A 25213-nucleotide genomic window follows, 5' to 3' on the forward strand; every position below is an offset into this window, starting at 1 on the left:
CGGATGCTCAACCAACCATCTGAGCCACACAGGTGCCCCTGAAAAAGAAATTTTTTTTTTTTTTTAGATTTTATTTATTTATTTGACAGAGAGAGATATAGCGAGAGAGGGAACACAAGCAGGGGGAGAGGGAGAAGCAGGCTTCCCGCTGAGCAGGGAGCCCGATGTGGGGCTCGATCCCAGGACCCTGGGATCATGACCCGAGCCGAAGGCAGACGTTTAATGACTGAGCCACCCAGGCGCCCCTGAAAAAGAAATTTTTTTTTAAAGATTTTATTTATTTATTTGAGAGAGAGAGAATGAGAGAGAGCACAAAAGGGAAGAGGGTCAGAGGGAGAAGCAGACTCCCTGCTAAGCAGGGAGCCCGATGTGGGACTCGATCCCGGGACTCCAGGATCATGACCTGAGCTGAAAGCAGTCGCTTAACCAACTGAGCCACCCAGGCGCCCTGTAAAAGAAATTTTTAAAAAAATTTTATTTATTTGAAAGCACGTAAGCATGAGTGGGGGGAGGGGCAGAGGGACAAGCAGACTCTGCTGAATGGGGAGCCTGACTTCAGGCTCAGTCCTGGGACCCTGCAATCATGACTTGAGCCAAAGTCAGGTACTGAACTGACTGAGCTACCCAGGCACCCCCAAAAATACAAATTTCTAAAAACTTCGTACTTATACCAACATATTTGTGTATTTCTACGCTAATCCTCAAGCAATGTTTGGTCACACAGCCTCAATCACCTGTTTAAAGCTTGATTCTAATGACAAACAGTATAGTATGAATGCATTTGAAATTATTTTATTCCTAAGTATTTTATTCTATTTTTTTTTTAAGAGAGAGTGCATGAGTGGGGGGTGGGCAGAGGGAGAGAGAGAGAGAATTTTTTTTAAGATTTTATTTATTTGTTAGAGAAAGAGAGAGCACGAGCATAAGCAGGCAGAGGGAGAAGCAGGCTCCCTGCTGAGCAAGGAGCCCGATGTGGGACTCAATCCCAGGACCCTGGTATCATGACCTGAGCCAAAGGCAGACACTTTACCGACTGAGCCACCCAGGCGTTCCATTTTTGTTGTTGTTGTTAATGATTTTATTTATTTGAGAGAGAGTGCAAGAGAGCATGAGCAGGGTGAGGGGCAGAAGGAGAAGTAGACTCCCCGCTGAGCAGGGAGCCCGATGCGGGATTTGATCCCAGGACGCTGGGATCACGACCTTTGCCGAAGGCAGACGCTTAGCTTAACGACTGAGTCACCCAGGCGCCCCGGAGTGAGAGAATCTTAAGCATCATCCTCTACTCCAGCATAGAACTGGACCCCGGGCTTATCTCACAGCCTTGAGATCATGACCTGAGCTGAAATCAGGAGTCGGACACTCAACCTGCTGAGCCAGTCAGGCCCACCAGTATTTTATTCTTTTTGATGCTATTGTAAATGAAGTTGTTTTCTTAATTTCATTTTTGGATTGTTCATTGCTAGTGCATAGAAATACAATTGATTTTGTGTATTGATCTTCTATTCTGCTACCTTGGTTCTAGCGGGTTGTTTTTGTGTGTGTGTGTGGATTCTGCATTTTTTTAATTTAATTTTTTTAATTTTTATTTTTTTAATTAAATTTTTAAAAAATTTTTATTTATTTATTTGACAGAGCGAGAGAGAGAACACAAGCAGGGGGTGTGTGAGAGGGAGAAGCAGGCTTCCTGCTGAGCAAGGAGCCTGATGCAGGGCTCGATCCCAGGACCCTAGGATCATGACCTGAGCCAAAGGCAGACATTGAACAACTGAGCCACTCAGACGCCCCCATAGCATTTTTTTATTTTTTATTTTTTTATTTTTATTTTATTTTAAAGATTTTATTTATTTATTCATGAGAGACAGAGGAGGAGAGAGAGAGAGAGGGAGAAGCAGAGGGAGAAGCAGGCTCCCAAGGAGCAGGGAGCCCGATGCGGGACTCGATCCCAGGACCCTGGGATCATGACCTGAGCCGAAGGCAGATGCTTAACCATCTGAGCCACCCAGGCGCCCTCCCATAGCATTTTTTTAAAAGATTTTATTTTTTAATAATGTCTTCACCCAATATGGGGCTTGAACTCATGACCCCGAGATCAAGAGTCAGATGCTCCCCCGACTGGGCCAGCCGGGCACCCCTTCTTAGCGTTTTCCATATATAAGATCATGTCATCTGCAAATAGAGTTTTCTTTCTTTCTTTCCAGTTTTATGCCTTTTATTTCTTTTTCTGTCTGATTGATCTGGCTATAACCTCTAATACACTGTTAAGTAGAAGTGATAAGACATGGGGGCCTGGGTGGCTTAGTCGGTTAAGCGGCTGCCTTTGGCTCAGGTCATGATCCCGGGGTCCTGGGATCGAGCCCATATCCAGCTCCCTGCTCAGCGGAGAGGCTGCTTCTCCCTCTCCCTCTGCCTGCCACTCTGCCTACTTGTGCTCTCTAACTGTCAAATAAATAAAATCTTTAAAAAAAAATGTGTTAAATGTTTAAAAAAAAAAAGAGTGGACATCATAGTCTTCTTGTTCCTGATCTTACAGGGGAAAATCTGTGTGTGTTTTTTTTTTTAAGATTTTATTTATTTATTTGACAGAGACGCAATGAGAGAGGAAACACAAGCAGGGGGAGTGGGAGAGGGAGAAGCAGGCTCCCCATGGAGCAGGGAGCCCGATGCGGGACTCAATCCCAGGACCCCAGGATCATGACCTGAACCGAAGGCAGACGCTTAACCACTGAGCCACCCAGGTGCCCCAAAATCTGTCTGGTTTTGATATCAGGGTAATACTAGCTTCATAGAATAAGTTCAGATGTATTTGCCCTTATTACTTTTGAAGCAGATCTCAGACTTCATTTCATTTGTAAATATTTCAGCATATATCTCTAAAATACAAGTATTCCCCCATTGGAACATAATTTTTTTTTAAGATTTTATTTTTAAGTAATCTCTAAACCCAACTAGGGACTCGAGCTTACAACCCCAAGATCGAGAGTTGCATGCTCTACCGACTGAGCCATCCAGGTGCCCCTGGAACATAATTATGTTAGCATTGTAACACCATAATATCTTTCAATATTCAGTCACTTAAAGAGTTTTAAGCAGGGGGTAGATATATATGATATGATTTCCATTTATTTTATTTTGATATATTTTGGAGGTGGGGAGAGTGTGTGTGAGCAAAGGGTGGAGGGGGGGGCCGAGGGAGAGGGAGAGAGAAAATCCTAAGCAGGCTCCATGTTCAGCCTGGAGCCTGACTCGGGGTTCAACTCATGACCCTGAGATGAAGACCTGAGCTGAAACCAAGAGTCGGACGCTTAATTGACTGAACCACCCAGGTGCCCCATATGATTTCCATTTTTAAAAGATTAATCCAGTTGCTGCAAGGAAAATGAGTTATCTGGAGGCAGGAACTGATTGCAGTGAGTAATAGAAGGCTATTGCAGATGTCTGAGTAATGATAGAGACTTGAAATAGGTTGGTGAAAAAAGAAATGGAGAGAAGTAGATGTATGTAGTTAGTGTATATTTTGGAGGTAGAGCGGATAGGACTTGATGGTTCAGATATGTGGATCAAGGAAGAAGAGAAGGATCTTGAGCATGCCTTCCTTCTGGAAACTCAGCTTTTATGACAAAGCATTTTTCTGGTTCTCCTGCCTTCTTTGATGATTTCTTCTTTCTCAGTCTCTAAGTTGTCCTCTGACCTTGCCGCTCTGTTTACGCTTTTGTATTGGGAGGTCATCTCTCTCATGTCTTTAACTACAACCTACATGTAGTAAAACTCCCAAATCTGTATTTTCACTTCTGAACCCCAGTCCCAGAATTTCTGTCGGATCACTCTACCTGGGTATCCATCCGTTCTGTACCTCCAGCTTTTCTTTGCTTTTGGGAACCTATAGTCAGATTGATACAGCTTGTCTCTTTCTTGCTTGGGAGACATGCTTACAGGTTTTAAGGATGGATTTTATATTTTTTATACATGTTTTAATGATGGAAGCTTTGCTTCTCTAGGAAAAATATTTTGCACACCTGGGCAGCATTTTCATTCAGGACCTTGACTTCCTCATACGTTAAAATGAGAAGGCTAAGCTTACCTTCTGTTCATTTCTTACCTCCAAATCCCTTGACTTGCTGCCCTTTATTCTGACTTGAATATTTCTATTCATTCACTCAATTATTCAGTACATTTTATTTTTTATTTTTTTAAAGATTTTATTTATTTATTTGGCAGAGAGATACAGAGAGAGAGCAAGTAGGCAAAGAGGCAGGCAGAGGGAGAAGGAGAAGCAGACTCCCTGCTGAGCAGGGAGCCCGATGTGGGGCTCGATCCCAGGACCCTGGGATTATGACCTGAGCCGAAGGCAGCCGCTTAACCAACTGAGCCACCCAGGCACCCCAGTACATTTTGTTTTTTTAAAAGATTTTATTTATTATTTTTGAGAGACAGAGAGAGAGCAGGGTGGAGTAGGAGTAGAGGGAGAGAGATGAGCAGACTTTGCTCTGAGCACAGAGCCTGACATGGGGCTCCGTCCCACAACCCTGAGATCATGACCCAAGCCGAAACCCAAGCATTGGCTCCACTGTTTTCCCAGTTCATCCAGATGTAAGGCTTTAGTTACTATTGACTTTCCTGAACTCCCTATCTCTTTTCATGCCTAGACTCTTAGGTCCCTCCATGTCTTTTTCTCCCACTACTCAAGTTCAGATCCGTTGTTACCTTTGCCGTGACTCTTGTCCCTAATCCTTGTCTCCCTCTCCAGCTCTATTCTCTTCTACTCTGCTTAAGTGAGATGTGTAGCATCTTCCTAAATATTCTGTAATCTGTAACTCCAGTTGTGTGACTCTCATCACTTACTGACTAAAGTATAAACTCAGCCTGTTTAAGATTCTGTGATCTCGCTTTACTTGTCTTTCCAGCCTTGCTTCTCATTACTTTTGCAATAATGTACTCATCTTCATTCCCCAGAGATGTCTCATTATTTTCTGCTTATGTGCCTCTGCTCACATTGTCTATCCACCTCAGATATAATACTCCTTGTCTTTGTATATCCAAATCCCTGCCTATTTTTAATGTCCAGTTACATGACACTCCTCTGTGATGCTTTTGTGACTTACTTAACCAGAAGTAAACCATAACTTCATCACTCTTTATTTTGCTTTATATTTGTGCACTTTTCTCATTTCTCCTATATGACTGAACTCCTTAAATAGAAACTATTTCTTGTATCTCTATACATCTACAGGACTTGGGCCTTTGTTTAGTAGTAACTCAGTAAATATGTGTTAAGTGGGGTAACATTGAAGATCATGTTCCTGGAGGCAGAAAACTAGATGTAATACCTCTTGAGGTACTAGCCAACCTTGTGATTTTCATAGATTTTGTAAATTGAAAAACTTATATAAGGAATATTAATGAGAAATTTTACATTTTTTTAATACTGAATCTTTGTGATTTGGTGTCTTTACACCTAATAACACATATTAATTCAGTTTTTTAAGAGGTTTTTTTGTTTTGTTTTTTAAGATATCTTTTGGGACCCCTGAGTGGTCCAGTTGGTTAAACACCTGCTTTCAGCTCAGGTCATGATCCCAGGGTCCTATGACTGAGTCCCCCATCGCTTCTCCCTCTGCCTGCTTCTCTCTCTGCCTGCTGTTCCCCCTGCTTGTGCGCGCACGCACACACACTCTCTCTCTCTCTCCCTCCCTCTCCCCCCTCTCTGACAAATAAATAAAATCTTTAGAAAAAATAAAGATTTATCTATTTGTTTTAGAGTGAGAGAGAGAACACGGGCAGGCAGAGGGGCAGAGGGAGAGGGAGAGAAATCCTCAAGCATACTCCCTGCCATATGGAGCCCACTGCAGGGGCTTGATCCCAGGACCCCGAGATCATGACCTGAGCCAAAATCAAGAGTTGGACACTTAACCAGCTGAGCTACCCAGGCACCCCGGTAGATTGAAAATGTTTTAATCCATTGTAGTTATTCTTTTTTTTTTTTTTAAGATTTTATTTATTTATTCATGAGAGACAGAGAGAGAGAGAGAAGCAGAGGGAGAAGCAGGCTCCCCACTGAGCAGGGAGCCCGATGCGGGACTTGATCCCACGACCCTGGGATCATGACCTGAGCCGAAGGCAGACACTTAACCATCTGAGCCACCCAGGCGCCCTGTAGTTATTCTTATTGATGTTCAGTTCCATCTTAGATCAGTGGGGACCTCTTCACATTGGCTGCTGATTTCCTCTTTTTTTTTGTTTGAGAGAGGAGAGAGAACGCACATGAGTGCAAGCTGGGATGGGGGAAGGCTGTGGGGGATGGCAGAGGGAGAGGGAGAGCGAGAATCTCAAGCAGGCTCCATGGTCAGCACAGAGCTTGACACGGGGCTCAATCCCGTGACCCTGATAATCCTGACCTGAGCCGAAATCAGGAGTTGGATGCTCAACCAACTGAGCCACCAAGGCGCCCCAGCTCCTGATTTCTTTTTTTTTTTTTAAGATTTTATTTATTTATTTTGACAGACTGCGAGAGAGGGAACACAAGCAGGGGGAATGGAAGAGAGAGAGGCAGGCTTCCCGCCAAGCAGGGAGCCCGATATGGGGCTCGGTCCCAAGACCCTGGGATCGTGACCTGAGCTGAAGGCAGACGCTTAACTGACTGAGCCACCCAAGCGCCCTCCAGCTCCTGATTTCTTTTGACATAACTGTAGTAGTCTTTGATCAGTGTTTCTTGCTTTCTAGTATAAGATGTTCTAGACTTGTCTTGCGTATTTCCTGCCCTTTAGTCAAAGAGCTCTGGATTCTTTTAGTGACCACATTATTGGCTCTTTCATTTGGTAGATGAGGAAACTGAAGGCTAGAGAAGTAGAGTGATTGAACCAGGGTCACACAGATTCAGCAGCGTAATCTGGCCTAGCGCCCTAGCCTTCTGGCTCTTAGCTCTATACCATGACCATTTTGTCTTGTTTCCTCTACCTAGTTTCTACGACTGATGGTTTAACTGCATCTGAGCTTCTACTCTAGCTTGTCAGGGGAAGATAGGTTTTGTGGGTCATCACTAGAGGTATAATCAAACCTCATTAATTTGGGCTAATTGGGGTAAGTCCTAGTGAGAGTGTTGTCGTTTTTCTTTAGGTGCAGCTGTTAACTTTGAGTCATACAGAAGCTGAAACTAGGCTAATAGTGTTACCAGGTTATTTTGTTAGGTAGAGGTCCTTGTACCTGGTTTAATGAATAGCTGAGAATGATGTGCAATTTAACGTTAATTGTATGTAAATTAGACTCCTGAAATGCTTAAAAACAGCTCATTAAACATTTCTCCCTGCAATCTTATTTATGCTGTTTTCTTAGCCAGTCTTTTATTTGTTGGAGTGCAGAGGTAAACTTTATTTCAGGTCTGAATTTGTCTCAAGTTGCAAATGTATGCAGCCTATATTAATAAAGGGTTGGCCATAAAGTTCAGAGAATTTTAGAAAGAATATTGAGAAAGTGCAGAGGAAGAGCGTCTAAAAGTCAGACATCTGGCAGTTTCAGCCAACCAGAATGTAACTCCTTGCATTTAAAAGTAAGCTAGAAGTGCTTTTGAGTGGCTAAGAGCTTTCAGAAAGCTTGTTCATTTTGCCTCAAAAGTAGCATCATCCTAGGGCCTCACTCAGATAATTGTGTATGTTGAGGGACAGAGGATCCAGGTGTGTGAGGGTTGGCGGTGTTGCCTGTTGGCTCTGTGGCCCAAAGTAAGTTACTTGACCTCTCTGAGCCTTAATTTATTTCTCTATAATGAGGTAACTAAAATTGGGAGTGGTAATACATGTTCTTTTTGCATCACAGACTTCTTGTGAGATTCAAATCAGCTAATCAAATGACATAGTAGATATTTATTGAATTAATGAGAGATGATATGAAAGTGCTTTATTAACCAGAAGCTTTGTATGACCATAAGCATTATTAGAATAATATAGATTAGGGGTGTCTGGGTGGCTCCTTGGGTTAAGCATCTGACTCTTGATTTCAGCTCAGGTCATGGTCTCAGGGTCGTGGGAACTGCACTGGGCGTGGAGCCTGCTTGAGATTCTCTCTCTTTCTTTCTCTTTCTCTCTCTCTCTCTCTCTCTCTCTCTCTCTCTCTCTCTCTCTCTCTCTCTCGGTGCCTGGGTGGCTCAGTCAGTTAAGTGTCTGCCTTTGGCTCAGGTCATGATCCCAGGGTCCTGGGATTGAGCCACCTCTTCCGGCTCCCTGCTCAGCAGGGAGTCTGCCTCTCCCTCTCCCTCTGCACTCCCCCCTACTTGTGTTCTCTCTCTCTCCCTCTCTCTATCAAATAAATAAATAAAATCTTTAAAAAAAGATTCTCTCTCTCTCTCCCTCTCCCTCTGCTCCCCCGCTCTCGCTCTCCCCCAAATAAATAAATAAATAAAAATAAAACCTTGAAAAAAAGAATAGTATAGATTAGAGGCATTAATACATACAAATGATCAGAAGCATGACAAAAGAAGGAGGAGATTCAAGATGTCTGTCCAGAACTTTACAGCCATTTTACTACAGAGGCATGTAGCCCTCACACCTCAGGAGCCTCTGACAGCATCATGGTTTCATAGCATAATACTACTGCTGATGTGAAGGCCCTGAGTTACCAAGAAAAGGTTAAATTATATTTAGTATATTCTATTTAGGAAATAAACAGTATATTTTACAGAAATTTTCATTAAAACAGCTTCAGAAAGTATAATGCCTAAAGAGTTGTTTCCATTATCTGACACAATTCTACCTTACATAGAGTCTGTCATTCCCTAAAAGCAGCTAACAGTTGTACTGAATGTCAGCAACTGTTGTAACGTCTTTGTGTATATTTACTCCTTTATTTCTCCCAACACTCCCATGAGCAGATAGTATTATCTACCATTTTACAGATGGGGAAACTGTTATACAAAGAGATTAAGAAACCTGCCTAGGATTTTGGATGGAGATCCTGGGTTGAGGGGGCGAAAGGGCACGTGATGTAATGATCACTGGGTATTACATAAGACTGATGAATCACTAACCTCTATCTCTGAAACCAATAATGCAGTATATGTTAAGTGAATTTAAATTTAAAAAGCTTTTTGGGACAACACTATCTAAAATTTAGATTTGGGGCTGCTGGCTGGCTCAGTTGGTCGAGCACGCGGCTCTTAATCTCAGGGTTGTGAGTTCTATCCCCACATTGGGTGTAGAGATTACATAAAAATAAAAAAAATCTTTAAAAAATAGAATTTAGATATGGACTTTATGTTAGATTATAATATTGTATCATTGGGGCTCCTGGGTGGCGCAGTCGGTTAAGTGTCTGCTTTCGCCCTTTGGCTCAGGTCATGATCCAGGGTCCTAGGATTAAGCCCTGAGTCGAGTCTTTGGGCTCCCTGCTCATCTGCTTCTCTCTCTCCCTCTGCCCCTGCTCACTCTCTCTCTCTCAAATAAATGAATAAAATCTTAAAAAAAAATAATATCGTATCATTGTTAAATTTCCTGAGATTTGTACTGTAGTTTATTCTTAGGAGATGACTCCCTGAAGCATTTAGAGATAGGGGCACCATGTCTGCAACCTATTGTCAAATGATTTAAAAAATTAGTAATAATAGAAAGTGGGGCGTGAATAAACGTGGTAAAATGTTAATAATTGGTGAACTTAGATGGAGAACTTTAGGGAGTCCTTCATAATCTCCTGCAACTTTTCTCCAAGATTGAAATTATTTCAAAATAAAAAGTAAGCAAAAAAATTTCTTGAGGTCACACAGCTAAAGAGTTTATGTTAGGAGGGCTGAGATTTGAACTCAAGCCATTTGATTCCAGTCCCACTGTGTTTTTAATCACAGTGCTATTCTGCTGTTCTGTTCGTGGTGCTACATGAAATAAGTAAATCTGTACTGAATTTTAGTTGGGACTGTGATTGATTGGATCCTCAACTTTGAGCTGTTTTAGCAGCCCTGCCTCCTGGTTCTTCAAGGACAGAGTGATCATACAATTTATTGTATAAACCAGTTCACTTTTAAGAGCAAAAGGGAATAGTATTAATAATTACTGTGGGACAATTGATGCAAACCAAGAAGAATGGACACCCTAAAAGGATACTGCTTGGCAGATTCCAGTTTTAACAAATGTGACAAGATATGATAATTGCTTCATTGTAATTGAATTTTGTTTACCATGGATTCTAGTTTACACAATATAGACACTTTTTTCTTTGCCAACAAACCTCAGGCCTTCACCTGATGTATTTTCATATTTTCTACTCTCAATTTTGCTAATTCTTTTGCTTCCTTCCAGACCACTTGGGAAATACACTTGTCAAACCCCATTTCCTCCAAGACTGAACAAATACCAATAAGAATTTCTGTAACACTTGTCCAGTTTTTTAAAATATTGGCATTTAAAACCATAAATCTCCAAACATCTTTATTAACGTGATTTCTACAAGGAGAGGGGCTGGTAAAATGCATCTGTATTACTAGATTGGCAGAGAAGTATTACTGTTGTCAACTTCCCATAGATATTTGGAAAAACTTTATTGTATGGTGCTGGAGGCTGTGTTAATGTTAGTTAAAAAGGATTATACCAGTGTAGAATCAGAGGTGGATGTGTTGTCTCATTGATCTGTTTCCTAGGTCGTGTCCATTCCCATTTTTCTAACCATACTTATTTTTCAGTTTCATTGTCCTGGAGCTCTGTCCAATTAAAGATGTTGACCTTCACTAATAGAGGACTAGTATTTTTTGGTCAGTCTCTATAAACAGGCTTTCCAAATTATGCTAGTACAATCTGCTCCGGATTTTATTTTATTTTATTTTTTTATTAAAAATTTTATTTATTTGACAGAGAGAGACACAGTGAGAGAAGGCGCACAAGCAGGGGGGAGTGGGAGAGGGAGAAGCAGGCTTCCCATAGAGCAGAGAGCCCGATGCGGGGCTCGATCCCAGGATCCTGGGATCATGACCTGAGCTCAAGGCAGACGCTTAACAACTGAGCCACCCAGGTGCCCCTGCTCTGGATTTTAAAGATCAAACTATCTCTTTGCTTCTTTTTCCTCAAATAGAATGTATTTAACCAAGTATACCTCCACTAAAGCAGGAGACGGAAAGACGGCGAGGACATAAAATTTAAATCAGGTAGTTTTCCTTCTAGTTAGCTACTGTAGCATAAGGTTTGGGGAAGGAGTAGGTAAAACAAATGACTAGCATAATTTTTTTAAGCCACTTATTTTTTCTTATATTGTGAGATGTACTTTTATAGTAGCAGTAGTCTTAATAATAACTACATTTTTATTTTTAAAAATAACGTGTATTATATAGTTCAGAGCTGTTAAATTTCTTCTGATTCTTTCATTAAATTTAGTGAATTGCTATATTTAAAGGGATAGATTTTTTTACATCTAATTTAATGAATGAGTGGCCTCTGAAACCAGTTTTTACTTAATTTAAAAGAGCCTTTATTTTAAAGACAACTGCAAGTGTCCCTCTGGTCAACCATTCATTAATCAAAATCAGTTAAAATAATAGTGACTTGAATTAGCAATTTTGTATATATATATTTTTAAGATTTTATTTATTTATTTGACAGAGACACAGCGAGAGAAGGAACACAGGCAGAGGGAGTGGGAGAGCCACCCAGGCACCCCTCAATTTTGTGTTTTTTATTTGATATAGGGAAATCAGCAAATACTTTTTTTTTTAAGTATTTATTTATTTGAGAGAGAGAGAATGAGAGCGCGAGAGGGAAGAGGGTCAGAGGGAGAAGCAGACTCCCTGCTGAGCAGGGAGCCCGATGTGGGACTCGACCCCGGGACTCCAGGATCATGACCTGAGCCAAAGGCAGTTGCTGAACCAACTGAGCCACCCAGGCGCCCCAATCAGCAAATATTTTTGAGAATACATTGTATATGAAAGGTAATGATCAGCCTGATTCCAACAAGATCCAAAAGAAGCCTATATTCTGGGAACATGGAGATAACGTGAAAATGTTGCAGTATTGTGGAATCTCAGATCTTTATGTCTTGGATCCTTATCTCTGCCATTATTCCATTCTAGCCATTTTATCCTAATAACAATAATGTTTGCCGCTCAGTTTAAGGAATACTATGAATATTATCTTGGTTTATTTTGAAATTTGGATAAAATGGACAAACTCCTAGCAAAAGATAACTTACCAAGATGACTCAAGAAAAAATAGAAAACTGGGGCAACTGGGTGGCTCAGTCATTAAGCGTCTGCCTTTGGCTCAGGTCCTGATCCCAGGGTCCTGGGATCGAGCCCTGCATCGGGCTCCCTGCTCGGCAGGAAGCCTGCTTCTCCCTCTCCCACTCTCCCTGCTTGTGTTCCCTCTCTCTCTGTCTCTCTCTGTCAAATAAATAAAATCTTAAAAAAAGGGGGGGACACCTGGGGGGCTCAGTTGGTTGAGTGTCTGCCTTCGGCTCAGGTCATGGTCCTGGAGTCCTGGGATCGAGTCCCGCATCGGGCTCCCTGCTCAGTGGGGAGTCTGCTTCTCCCTCTGACCCTCCCCCCTCTCATGTGCTCTCTCTCTCTCTCATTCTTTCTCTCAAATAAATAAATAAATAAATCTTCAAAAAAAAAAAAAAGAAAACCTTTACTATTATAAATTGAAGTTGTAATTCTCTTCCAGAAAACACCATGCCCAGATGAATTTCAAGATACAGCCTAAGGTTTTATTTATTTTTCTCTTTTTTTTAAAGTTTTTATTTAAATTCCAGTTAGTTTTCATACAGTATAATACTAATTTCAGGTATAGAATTTAGTGATTTGGGCACCTGGGTGGCTCAGTTGGTTGAGCGACTGCCTTCGGCTCAGGTCATGATCCTGGAGTCCCTCGATCGAGTCCCGCGTCGGGCTCCCTGCTCAGCGGGGAGTCTGCTTCTCCCTCTGACCCTCCCCCCTCTCGTGTGCTCTCTCTCTCTCACTCTCTCTCTCAAATAAATAAATAAAATCTTAAAAAAAAAAGAATTTAGTGATTCATCACTTACGTACAACACCCATTGCTCATCACTACAAGTACCCTCCTTAACCCATCACCCATTTAACCCACCCTTTTTTCCCTCCAGCAACCCTCAGTGTGTTAAGAGTCTGTTTCCAGCCTAAAGTTTTAGAATCAGTTATAAATTTCACTTTTCCATGCTATTGGAAACCGTCATTAAGGTGATTGCATAGTTTACATTTTCATTTCTTGGCCTTCCTGACATGGATCTTTATTAAAGGGACCTAGTTGTCCCAAGTTACTCTTCATTAGCTCCCACTCCCTTTCTTCTCTCTTGCCTTTTCTCTCATTTATTCTTCATAGTCAGCAAGAGTCAGAAAGGACTTTCCCATTGTTTAGAGACTTATTTCCTCTGCAGATTCTGCTCATTTTTCTATCCACTTATCCAGTATTTTATGAGGGATTGATGGGGGAAGGAGTGCTGCTCAGCACCTTGGGATTTAAAAGATGGTTCCTTCCCTCAGAGAGCTCACAGTCCATCCCTGTTACAACTGTAATGTGGGCCGAATGCTGCAATGGAGTAATAGAGTGCTGTCAGAGTAGACAAGGGCTTGATTAATTCTTTCTAGGGAACAGGGTCACAGTGGCTTTGTGGAAGCAATTCATTTGAACTGGATAGGGAAGGATAAATAACATTTCAAGAAGCAGAGGGGAAAAAAAACCCAAAACAGATAAAAGGTGGGTATTCCAGGAAGCAGGAAATGTCTTGAATGATCACAGAGGCATGAGAGTACAGGAGGGACTCCGTGGTGAGCAGTGGCTGAAGTGTAAGTACATTGGAAAGCTGTGGCCATAAAGGAGGCTAAAGAAGTATGTCGATGTCAGATACTGAAGGGTTTCTCTCTCAGCCCTCCTTCTTTTTTTAAGATTTTATTTGAGAGAAAGAGAGAGCATGAGCGGGGGAGGGACAGAGGGAGAGGGAGAAGCAGACTCTCTGCTGAGCAGGGAGCACAATGTGGGGCTCGATCCCAGGACCCTGGGACCATGAACTGAGCTGAAGGCAGCCGCTTAACTAACTGAGCCACCCAGGCGACCCATTAGTCTCAGTCCTTCTAAAATCCCTAACTCACCTTCAATTCTCAGAGGAAAAATTCCAGGTTTTTCTCTCTGTCAGTGTCAGTAAGGCTGAGATTTGGTTATACAGTTTTACCTTAGTGCTGAAGGAGACCAGTCTTTATCTGGTTTAATTACTGGGAGGCAGCATTCTGAATGACCTGTAGCTGTTCTAGGCTTTCAGAGATGGTATTTGATCTCGGTGTTTTGGAAAAATAAAAAGTAGCTCCTTCCTACCAAAAGGGTCAGGAATGCTCAGCTTCATTAGCAGTCATCAGGGAAATGCAAATTAAAACTACAATGATACAGGGGCACCTGGGTGGCTCAGATGGTTAAGCATCTGAATTCGGGGGGCGCCTGGGTGGCTCAGTCATTGGGCGTCTGCCTTCGGCTCAGGTCATGATCCCAGGGTCCTGGGATCGAGCCCCGCATCGTGCTCCCTGCTCGGCGGGAAGCCTGCTTCTCCCTCTCCCTCTACTGTTCCCCCTGCTTGTGCTCTCTTGCTCTCTCTGTCAAATAAATAAAATCTTCAAAAACAAAACAAAAATAAAACTACAATGATACACTCTTTTATGTCCATCGGATTGGCAAAAATTAAAGTCTTGACAAAAGATGGCAAGGTATGAAGCAACCAGAACCTGGCAAGCAGAAGTGTAAACCATTTTGGAAAACAATTTGGCATTATCAAAATTGAAGACTTATCTACCCCATGACCCAGCAATTCCACTCCTAGGTGTCTACCCTTAAGAACTCTTACACAGGGATGCCTGGGTGGCTCATTCAGTTGGGTGTCTGCCTTTGGCTTGGGTCATGATCCCAAGATCCTGGGATTGAGTCCCACATTGGGCTCCCTGCTCAATGGAGCCTGCTTCTCCCTCTGCCTGCCAGTCCCCCGCACCCCCTGCTTGTGCTCTCTCTTTCTCTCTGATAAATAAATAAAATCTTAAAAAAAAAAAAGAACTCTTACACATATGTACCTGGAGACATGTATAAAAATGTCCATAGCAGCACTGTTGGTGATAGCAAAAATTCCAAACTGGGAGAAATCCCAGTATCTATCATGTTTAGATTGGATAAATAAATCATGGTATAGCCATACAATGGAATACCATGTAACAGTGGAAATGACTAAATTGCAGCTACAGCAGCATGAATGAATTTCAACAGATGATAGACTGAAAGATTATTGAAGAATGTACGTTAGATTCACGTAAAGTTCAGAAACATGGGAAACTAAACTATGTTTAGAGATACAGATATGATAAAACTATAAAGAAAAATGCGGGAATGGTCATCATTCCTGGATAGTGTTATCAGAGTGAAAGGGAAGGAGATAGGTTTGTGGAGAGTCATGCAGGGGACTTTAAAGCTAATGGTGACATTCTTAAACTAGGCGGTAGGTACACTGATATTTGCTATATTATGATTTTTTTTAAGTTTGTTTGCTTGTTTATTTAAGTAATCACTGTACCCAACGTGGGGCTTGAACTCAGCGACCCTGAGATCAAGTTACATGCTCTTCAGACTGAGCCAACCAAGCGCCCCATCATGATTCTTTATACCTTACATGTGTTTTGTTTTGTTTTTTTAATTTTTGTGTCTGTAAATTTTAAAGCATTAAGGTAAGGTTGTTGATATTGGACCTAGTCTGGTATTCCCCCTAGTAATACTTTTACAAACAAATTTTTCAGGATGTAAAGACTGAGGCCCAGAGAGATAAAGTAATTTAATTGTTCAAGAGGGAAAGCTTATCAGTGACATCCTGGTCTCAAACTCTGTACAGAGCACTCTCTGTCACTTTATGTTGCAACTCTCCCATTATGTAGATTCTGTCGATCAATTAGAAGTGCTTCCACTTGGATTACTGCCTCAGTCTTTCACCCCTTCTTGCAGTATGTTCTCCACACTGCTGCCAGAGAGAGCTTTCTAAATGTAAATCTGATCATGTCACTCTCTGGCCTCAATCTTAAATAGTTCCCAATAGCCTTCAGCACACTCCAACTGTTGTTAGTGCAGCATGCAAGGCTCTCTGTGCCTCAGCTCCTGTCTGCCTTATTAGCTTCATCACTCATGACTCCTTGTACTTCAGCCACACCAAGCTATTTGCTGTTCTTGGAACATTGTTTGCCTCTGCACACACTGCTGCCTCCATCTGCAACTTCTTCTCTTAACTAAAGTTTTTGTCCTTTAAGACACCCCCCTTTTTTTTATTTTTTAATTTTTTAATTTTTTTTTAAGATTTTATTTATTTATTTGACAGAGAGAGACACAGTGAGAGAAAGAACACAAGCAGGGAGAGTGGCAGAGGGAGAAGCAGGCTTCCCGCCGAGCAAGGAGCCCGATGCGGGGCTCAATCCCAGGACCCTGGGATCATGACCTGAGCCAAAGGCAGACGCTTAACGACTGAGCCACCCAGGCGCCCCCCCCCCTTTTTTTTTAAATAAAGATACCCTTTCTTAATGACTCTCTGCTCTCAGCCTCACCCAGTCTGAGCTGGATGCCTCCATTAAAACCTTGAACTTAACGTTTATAGTCACACTTATCACAGAATATTTTTGTCCCCTTCAGTTGCTTTCAAGCTTCATGAGGGCAGGGGCATTGTTGAATTTATCCCCAGTGTGTGGCACAGTGCCTGGTATATAAGGTTCATGGAAGGAAGGAAGGGAGGGAGGAAAAAATAAGTGGATATCATTTTATACAGATCTCACATATAGTTAGAAGTTGTCATTTGTCTGCCAGATTCTCATCAGCTCTATCTGTATTTATAAAGGCAGGAAGGAAGGAAAAGAAAGAAAGGCAGGGAGGCTAGTGGATGGGTAAGTTGGTGGGGACAAAGTATTGGGGGGAGCAAGAAGCTGATTTGCTGGGGAAAGGAAAGTTTCAGAGGCTTATTAACGTTTTAGGCCACATGCCTGGAGATTTTAATGACAGCCTGGATTTCTTTCAAGCCTGGGTATGTGCTGATTTTCATGACTTACCCTATTTTGACCTTCCTTAGCCTTTTTAGAAGTGTGTCTCCTTTGGCTGATAACTCTTACCATTTTTCTCTCTTTACATTAGAAGGTAAGAGCTTTGGGCGCCTGGGTGGCTCAGTTGGTTAAGCAACTGCCTTCGGCTCAGGTCGTGATCCTGGAGTGCCGGGATCGAGTCCCGCATCGGCTCCCTGCTCAGCAGTGAGTCTGCTTCTCCCTCGGACCCTCCCCCCTCTCATGCTCTCTCTCTCTCTATTTCATTCTCTCTCTCAAATAAATAGATAAAATCTTAAAAAAAAAGGTAAGAGCTTTGAGGTACATGAATAAAAGGGAGGTGGCAGATAACTCATGTTGGTTGGGGTGACCTTGTTTTTAATTTTTAAAAATTTTTATTTATCCTTGGTTTTTAATTTTAATTTTTTAAGATTTTATTTATTTATTCGAGAGAGAGAGAGAGAACATGCACAAGTGGGGGGAGGAGCAGAGGGAGGGGCAGACTCCCCGCTGAGCAGGGAGCCCAATGACTCAGGTCTCCATCCAGGACTCTGGAATCATGACCTGAGCCAAAGGCTAGATGCTCAACTGACTGAGCCACCCAGGTGCCCCGGTTTTTAATTTTTATTTAATTTTTATTTATTTTTATTTTTAAGATTTTAATTTTTTATTTGACAGAGACACAGCGAGAGAGGGAACACAAGCAGGGGGAGTGGGAGAGGGAGAAGCAGGCTTCCCGCCAAGCAGGAGTCCGATGCGGGGCTCGATCCCAGGACCCTGGGATCATGACCTGAGCCGAAGGCAGATGCTTAACGACTGAGCCACCCAGGCGCCCCGCCCCCGGTATTTAATTTTTAATGTCTCCCTCTGCTCTGTACCAGATTAGACCGCAGTTCATTTCCTACAAGAGTGTATGTAGGGGGCTCCTGGGTGGCTCAGTCATTAAGCGTGTGCCTTCAGCTCAGGTCATGATCCCAGGATCCTGGGATCGAGCCCCGCATCGGGCTCCCTGCTTGGCGGGAAGCCTGCTTCTCCCTCTCCCACTCCCCCTGCTTGTGTTCCGTCTCTCGCTGTGTCTCTCTCTGTCAAGTAAATAAATAAAATCTTAAAAAAAAAAGAGAGTATATGTAGATCCTGTCTTGTGATCTGGTGAGCTACGAGGAATCTTAATTCTGAAACAGAGGTTGGACTTGGGCTATTCAAATTGGGTTCTCTTCCCTCAGAAAGCAGTACTATAAGACTGGAGGTCCAGATACCTTCCCTATCCTCACCTTCATGAGGGCCAGAGCACAAGAGCCGCTAACTTCATTCATTTGGTTAATATTTATTGAGCATTTTCTCTGTGCCTAGCATGGTGGTGGGCACTAGGATTAGAGATGATTGATCACCAGCCTTAAGGAATTCAGTCTAGTGGGAGAGCAAGTAAGAAAACCAGTCATTTTAGGGGTGCCTGGGTGGCTCAGTTGTTGGGTGTCTGCCTTCGGCTCAGGTCATGATCCCAGGGTCCTGGGATCGAGGCTCTTATCGGGCTCCCTGCTCTGCGGGAAGCCTGCTTCTCCCTCTCTCTCTCCCTCTCCCCCTGCTTGTATTCCCTCTCTCGCTATGTCTCTCTGTCAAATAAATAAATAAAATCTTTAAAAAAAAAATCAGTCATTTTAATGCAGTTTGGTGGGGATAGGCATGCTCAGGGTGTTATGGAAGTTTAAAGAGTATGTGGGGAGGGGCATCAAGCTCTTTTGGGGCAAGGCATGTCAAGAGACATTTCACTTGAACTCCATTTTGGAAGTCCTTAGAAGTTGTTGAGGGCATGGTGGATGGTCACACTTGAGCAAAAGTATGGAGGCGAGGGAGAGAACATGATGCAATGGGGAGTCATGGGAGGGTCTATGGGACTTCAGGGAAGGGTATGTATATGTGAAGATGTGATAGGAGAGGAGACTGGAGCCATATAAAGGGATCATATTGTGAGTGACCTTTTCTACTTTCCTAAATAAAAGGAATTATCAGTAGAAGTGTTTTCATTCATCCAGTGTTAAATGTTTAGTGTTTCTCTTACTGTTGTCTCTTGAACAACTGAGTTATTATGTTTTATTACTTTGATTTGTTCTTTTTATGATACCTGAATTTGGAGCCCTCTTTCTTTTTATGCTTTAGATGAGTTCGCTTTAGGTACCATCTAGTCAAACCCCACACTCAGGCATTGTGGAATAGATGACGCATTCCTTTTAGGCAGCTTGGAAGTAGGAGGATTTAAGTGACCTTCAAAGACTAATGTCAGGCCCCCATGTCAATGTCACTGCAATTCATGCATGCATGGAGAGTAGGAAAGAGAACTTAATTATGGAGGAGGGGAATCGTAACCCTGCTTGAATGGGTAGTTGAAAGTCCTGGGCCCACCCCTTAGCCTCAAAAAAGGACTTTCTTACATTTGCTGCCAAAGAGGTCATAGGGAGAGCCCAGATAAATACCATCCTCCCTCTGGGGTGTGTGAGCCAGTCTTATTCTTTTGCTTCCACAGGTGCAGAATAGGTTCACCAAATAGTATTCTGATCTCCATTGAACAGAATTTGGCATCTTATTGTCCTTTTCCAGAAAATCAATCCCTTTAAAGCATGGAACATGGCAATTTTAGGTCAGCAGGCATTTAAAGACACTTTTTAACTTTGAAGTGCTGGCCTAATAAGATATATTTTGTACAAAAATACCAGTGTTACCAAGATGAAACTGGAATCATTTAAATCCTGAAAGGGGCTAAGTTTTAGCTGCTGGTACACCTTTTACCTGTGAAACTACTGGTTGTCTTTTAATGGTGCTGTCCTTCTGGAGGACTGTGATCATCATCAGGTATCATCTCCATTCCTTCTGTTAACCTTTGGTAACTGTTCAGAATCCATTACAGTGTTCGGAGATGAAGGTACCCACAGTGACCCATGTCACTGTCCTTTCAGACTGTAAAGTAGCTTTCCATAGTTAGCCTGGAAGACAGCAGAAGTCAGCCTTATGTAGTCAGGAACTGCTCCAACGTGGCTACAGTCCGAATGACCAAAGGCGTTAGTCATAGTCACCCTCCTCCGTTTCATTAATTTGTTTTGGGAAGTGGTATCCGTGAGGCAGAGCTGCATCTTTGGTTCATTAATACAGGGTCTGAACAGGAAAATCTATTTCTTTCTCTCTCTCTCTTTTTTTTTAAGATTTTTGTTTATTTATTTATTTATTTGACGGAGACACATCGAGAGAAGGAACACAAGCGGGGGAGTGGGAGAGGGAGAAGCAGGCTTCCTGCAGAGCAAGGAGCCCAACGCAGGGCTTGATCCCAGGACCCCGGGATCGTGACCTGAGCCGAAGGCAGACACTTAACGACTGAGCCACCCAGGCGCACCAGGAAAATCTATTTCAGTGAAATCCTTGAGAGTTGCTGAAAACACATAATGCTTCTTAGTACTTGATTTTTTTTTTAAAGTAATCTCTACGCCCAACGTGGGGCTTGAACTTACAGCCTGAGATCAAGAGAGTCTCGTGCTCTACTGACTGAGCCAAGCAGGCACCCTGCTCTTTAGTACTTAAAATAGAGCTTTTCCTTTGGAGGGAAAGTGCTGTACAAACATGGCCCTGGTTGTTAACCTGTACAGCATAAGTACATAGTTATTGCTGTTTCTAAAGTTTAGAAAAAGTTCTGTGTTAATCTAAATAAAGTTTTTTTTTCCTAAATATACATATATTTTTATTTTATTTTATTTTTTTGAGAGAGAGCAAGCACGCGGGGTGGTGGAATGAGAGGGAGAGAGAGAATCCCAGGCAGGCTCCACACCCAGCACCGAGCCCAACACAGGCTCAATCTCACAACCCTGAGATTATGACCTGAGCTGCAATCAAGAGTCGGTTGCCTAACCTACTGAGCCACTCAGGTGACCCTAAATATACATTCATATCTTAAAACAACACTTATTGAGGGGCTCCTGGGTGGCTCATTCGGTTAGGCAACTGACTCTTGATTGCAGCTCAGGTCATAATCTCAGGGTTATGAGATTGAGCCCGTGTTGGGCTCGGTGCTGGGCGTGGAGACTGCTTGGAATTCTCTCTCCCTCTCCCTCTGCCTCCGACACCCCATGTGCGTGCCCTCTCTCTCTCTGTCTCTCTAAAAAACAACAACACTCAGTGATAGATTTTGGTAGGATGTAGAAAAACAAAGTACAATCTTCTTAATTCCTCATCTGTGTAAGCCTTTTCTCTCCATTTTAATAGAAGGTTTTCAGTGCACAGACCGTGGCAGAGCCCATTTTCAAAGCAGTTCATAGAGATTTAGCTTTGCAATTTATTTGCCCTTGGTCACCAAAAGAGTAAAAACCAAAGAACCAGATGGCTGCTGACGGAAATGTAACAGCAAACTTGAAGGGCTAGAGACCAGAGACCAAGGAGAATGCTTGGGGTGGTCTTAGGGAGCTAAGATGGTAGTAACAGAATATAAATTAGGTAATGGAAAATTTAGGCTACTATACCCAAAGACATGCTTCTGACAAATTTTGGCTTGGAATTGTCTTTCTAAGTAAAGCTTCTGTGATTATTGGAATGCCACAGAATTCATCTCTTGGCTTTTTGTCCCAGAAGGCACTAGAAACAGACCCTTTAACATGATTTATGACAGACAAGAAATACCAGTTCAGTTAGGGCAGGTGGTATTTAATTATCCCTCTCTGTGGAGTGGGGCTGTTCTCACTTAAATTGTTTGTAGGTGAAATCACAACAAAGATCCATAAAGTACAGCTTTATATAAATATATTTTTAATTTTTTATTATATTTTTTTTAAGATTTTTTTTTAAATTTATTTGACAGAGACACAGCGAGAGAGGAAACACAAGCAGAGGGAGTGGGAGAGGGAAAAGGTTTCCCGCGGAGCAGGGAGCCCGATGTGGGGCTCTATCCCAGGACCTTGGGATCATGACCTGAGCCGAAGGCAGATGCTTAACGACTGAGCCACCCAGGCGCCCCTATAAATATATTTTTTAAAAGAGACATTGGTTTCTTGCATTTTTCTAATGTCAAAGGTTAATTTAAAATATTAATGCTGAAAAGATTAATTTAAGATATTAAATCTACTAGGCAAGAATACATGTACATATTGTAATTACTTCCTTTTTACAATTAAAGTAATTGGATTATATTTAATGAGCTATTTACATTTAATAATTAAAAAAGACTTATCTTTTCAGTATTCCCCATATGCAGAAAGAGATGGGGAAAACTCACTTCTGATATAATTATCTTTACTTGGGCTAAAAAGGGAAAACAACTATGCTTTTTTGGAAAAAGAAGAATATTATTTTAAAATATACATACACAGTTTAGGAATTACCCATAGGAATGTGTTTTGGTTCATTGTAAAAGAAGATAAAAGATTAGGTGCTTTAAAAAAAAAAAGTTCCTGAGGACAAGATTTGATGAGCCAAACAGTGCACAGAGAATGAAACTTAAAGTGATTTTCAGGGACCCTGTAGATAAAAGTAACTCGTCAGAAGTGACGGAACCCCAAATGCCTGGCTGTTTGAAAACCGGAGCTTGTTTGAAAAGCAGTAGCATCTGAGCATATTATCTGAGGCTGGCACTTTAAATGAGCCAGTGTTTATGTTGTTTAAAGTGAAAGATGTGAAGCCCCTGAGCAGCTGGCTAAAATTGGGTGTAGAGAGGGAGAAAGCAGTGTGTTATCCTCATTAACACCATTTCAGTTCTAGGGTAAATATGTCAGGAAGGCTTTCTTGTGTTAGCATGCAGTCTTTTTTTCAAGGGAGGAGAAACTAGTCTGGGTTTGGTGGCACTTGTGTATGAGAATGAGAAATCTGAGCATATTTGTCTAACTTCTTGATTTGGGTGTTTTGTGAAGAGTCAGTGTGGTGTCATGGCATAAACTTTTGACATGGATGGACCTGGGTTTAAAAGTTGACTGTGGGGCGCCTGGGTGGCTCAGTTGGTTAAGCGACTGCCTTCGGCTCAGGTCATGATCCTGGAGTCCCGGGATCGAGTCCCGCATCGGGCTCCCTGCTCAGCAGGAGTCTGCTTCTCCCTCTGACCCTCTTTCCTCTCGCGCTCTCTATCTCTCATTCTCTCTTTCTCAAATAAATAAATAAAATCTTTAAAAAAAAAAATAAAAAAATAAAAGTTGACTGCGTGGGGCGCCTGGGTGGCTCAGTAGTTAGGCGTCTGCCTTCGGCTCAGGTCATGATCCCAGGGTCCTGGGATCGAGCCCCATGTCACCCCACGTCACCCCACGTTGCCCCTCATCGGGCTGTCTCCTCAGCGGGAACCTGCTTCTCCGTCTCCTACTCCCCCTGCTTGTGTTCCCTCTCTCACTGTCTCTCTGTCAAATACATAAATATCTTTTAAAAAATTAAAAAATAGGGGCGCCTGGGTGGCTCAGTCGTTAAGGGTCTGCCTTAGGTTCAGGTCATGATCCCAGGGTCCTGGGATCGAGCCCCGCATCTGGCTCCCTGCTCAGCGGGAAGCCGGCTTCTCCCTCTCCCACTCCCCCTGCTTGTGTTCCTGCTCTCGCTCTCTCTGTCAAATAAATAAAACCTTTTAAAATTTTTTGGAAAAAAAAAAGATAAAAGCTGACTGTGTGATTTTGACAGTTACAAAACTGCTCTTAGTTTTAGTTCTCTCACCTGTAAAATCAGAACACTAATACTTACCTTACAATACTGTTTTGAGGATTAGAGATATATAAGAAAATGTGAATAAATACTAGGCATGTTTTAGGAATTCAGCAAACATTTATTGAGCACACACTATAGTAATACAAAGTTTTGTTTTGTTTTTTACTTTTTTGTTTTTATTATGCACTACATTAATACACTGCATAACCTTCTAGAAGGGGTAGATGAGTATGACTGAGTTATTTTTCATCAATCAGGAAAATGCTTCCTTAATCAATATTCTCCAAACCCTTTGACACATAGTAACGATTAACTCCAGAGACCCGCCTATCTCTTTGCATCAAACTCCGCTGATAAGGATAATAGGCAACCCTTTTTTCCTTGCCCCCGTTACTGAACCTGTGGATGTATGCCGTGGCTATGCCGGGGATGACCAAGCACACGGCCACGACGCCGATCCCGGGCAGGATCTTGAACCACATCGCAGCGCGGTTGCCAGAGCCAAGCCCCTGCCTGTCCCGCCCGGTAAAGGTGACCTGGCCTCGGCCCCCTTCCCAGTGGGCTCCAGTAATACAAAGTTTTAAGAATCCCGCCCTTAGCTGCTATTGTTACTACTACTTCTGTTAGGTTTCAGAATATTTTGTTTTTCCATTCCTGTAGTCAAAGAATTGTACACTCCAAAAATCAGTACTACAAAATAGAATGTAGTGACTGCCATGAAAGAGGTTCCTAATACCTCTTTGGCGCTTTTGGAAAGGGCGAAATGACTTCAGACTAGAAGAGTCAAGGAAGGCTTCTTAGAAGTGGTGACATTTGCCTTGGGCCTTTAAGATGCACGGATTTTTTTTTTTTTTTTTTTTAAGAAATGCCACAATCCAGATAATAGTCCCTTTGAGACTGTTTTTCTTTCAAAGTACGCAAAGTGAAAATACTGAATTGATTCTTGGCTATGATTTGGAAGACTGATACCCTATATCTTAATCTTTAAAATTGGTATAATATAAGCAGAGGCCATCCATTTCTTTCCCAGCATTTGTCTCCACACTTCCAGAGAGCCTGTCTCAGAAGGTAAGAGACCCACCTACTACTTGGCCTCCACTGAGACCAAAGAAAAGAGGACCAATTAGGAGAGCCCTTTGTGTAGTGTTCAATGCTGTTCAATCTGACCTGCTGTCCTTAAATTATTTCATTACCACTAGGAGGTGAATCCAAACAAACTCAGCATTCCTTTGAATTAATAGTAATGAGAGCTATCAGTTACTGAGTACCTATTGGGTGTTAGACATCCCTCTAGAAGGCTTACATACGTTATCTTATTTTCTCTTTAGGACCATTGTATGAGGTAGGTTTTATTTTTCCCATTGTACAAATGAGGCTCAGAGAGATTAACCAGCATAAAATCATATAACTGGTGGCTCAGGAAATCTTGACTCCCTTGCCGGAACATGCAACTGGGTTCACGAACATATATTGATTTTTGAAGGTGTTCAAAATGAGTAGTAGCTTTAAGAAAAGAACTTTCAGTCATTGTTCTCAATTCTGATCATTCAAAAAATTAAT

General features: G+C 42.2%; 1 protein-coding gene and 1 pseudogene across 3 annotated transcripts in view; one reads left to right on the forward strand and one right to left on the reverse strand.

Moving 5' to 3' along the window:
• Window positions 1–25213, forward strand: part of WASF2 (WASP family member 2) — a 74772-nt gene that overhangs the window by 18422 nt on the left and 31137 nt on the right. The gene's annotated exons all lie outside the window — the stretch shown is intronic.
• Window positions 23831–24135, reverse strand: LOC114217191 (NADH dehydrogenase [ubiquinone] 1 alpha subcomplex subunit 1 pseudogene; annotated as a pseudogene).

This window comes from Eumetopias jubatus, unplaced genomic scaffold, assembly GCF_037043125.1.
Source record: "Eumetopias jubatus isolate StellerSeaLion01/CBP00866 unplaced genomic scaffold, mEumJub1_p1.0 scaffold_4, whole genome shotgun sequence".
Lineage (NCBI taxonomy): Eukaryota > Metazoa > Chordata > Mammalia > Carnivora > Otariidae > Eumetopias > Eumetopias jubatus.